Source organism: Limulus polyphemus, unplaced genomic scaffold (assembly GCF_000517525.1).
Source record: "Limulus polyphemus unplaced genomic scaffold, Limulus_polyphemus-2.1.2 Scaffold3764, whole genome shotgun sequence".
In the NCBI taxonomy this organism is placed as follows: Eukaryota; Metazoa; Arthropoda; class Merostomata; order Xiphosura; family Limulidae; genus Limulus; species Limulus polyphemus.
Window position 1 is genome coordinate 110,107 of NW_013669374.1, and position 1,363 is coordinate 111,469.

The 1,363-nt window shown below is 36.4% G+C and overlaps 1 protein-coding gene across 1 annotated transcript in view; it reads left to right on the forward strand.

The window, feature by feature from the left end:
- Window positions 1–1,363, forward strand: part of LOC106470000 (glutathione S-transferase 1-like) — a 10,914-nt gene that overhangs the window by 7,279 nt on the left and 2,272 nt on the right. The gene's annotated exons all lie outside the window — the stretch shown is intronic.

The window sequence follows — 1,363 nt, forward strand, 5'->3', positions numbered from 1 at the left end:
ACACTCACTTTAACTTAAACACACGCTATAATTCACAATGATTTACACGCTTTACTTACGGCTTGACTCGATTATCCCGTTATCAATTTATCTGCCGGCTTATATACTAAAATAGAGGGCGTCTAGGACGTTCGTGAGGTTCCCCGATCCTTCTAGAATCTCATCACATGTTACCAGTGTCACGTGACTTCCGCTGTCGTAACAATATTTTGAAAAACAAGCACAAATGTTCCTATTTTCCTAAAATATTGTAGTATGCATTACCTCGCCTCTACCAGAATGAATTTTGCATAAACTCTTTTATAGGTATGCTGAATTAAAGTAATGTCTTTATAGAATTAATTAACCATAACTCTTTTTAATCATTAGAGTCAGTTTGTTCATTCATCATCTGTTAATATGTACTGTGAACATTGGATTGACCCAAGTTACTTTAATACTTCTTAGTGATTATTTATATTTTGAACTTCTCCAGGAGTTTTAATGTAAAAATATCGTTCCTTTCTAGTGTGGCATTTCAAAAATATCACGTTCTCGTTCTCTTTTAGCTTTAAAAGGTGAACACTTTAGTTTACCAAATGTTTCGAACATTTTCACACTTACATGCATTTGGTAAGCATATGATGTAATAAGCGCAGTCAAACCAGTTTTGTATGTTGTGGTATTATTCTCACGCTAATTACACTTTGTCATAGATCGTTTTTTATTGGTGTTACTGACCTTTACCACGAACGAGTCTTTAGAGAAAGTTTTACTCTTGTACAATCTTATCCTCTGGTGACAACAGCCATGTAAAGGCTCAGAAATACCTCCTTATTTTGTCCTATGAGATGACCCGTGACGTGGACTCTTGGAAAACTGCTTTTATTGTAATATCTATAGAGTGGTTAGTTCTCTCAGTCTAGCTCAGATTCACCTCCAGATTAGCTTCTGATTCATACTGGCCTCTACATTTAGAGATTACTGTTTTCATCTCGTGCATTGTTTTGTCTGTATAGCATTATGTTTTGTCAGGTCAAAAATTCAGATTTAATTGTTTGTTTGTTTGTTTTGAATTATGCACAAAGCTACACAAGGGCTATCTGTGCTCTGCCCACCACGGGTATCGAAACCCGGTTTCTAGCGTTGTAAGTCCGCAAACATACCACTGTGCCACTGGGGGCTCAGATTTAATTACGTAAACGTTTTGTGCGTATCTTAATTGTGTGTGTGTGTGGAAGGGGGGGGGGGCGAGACATATAATCGAGCCAAATCTAAAGTAAATCTAAAGTGAGATTAATAGATGGAGTTGGGGAGATTCTGCGAATTCATTGTGAAAATAAACTTTCTTGTTGACTAAAATGGTGGTAACCTTTTAAAACAT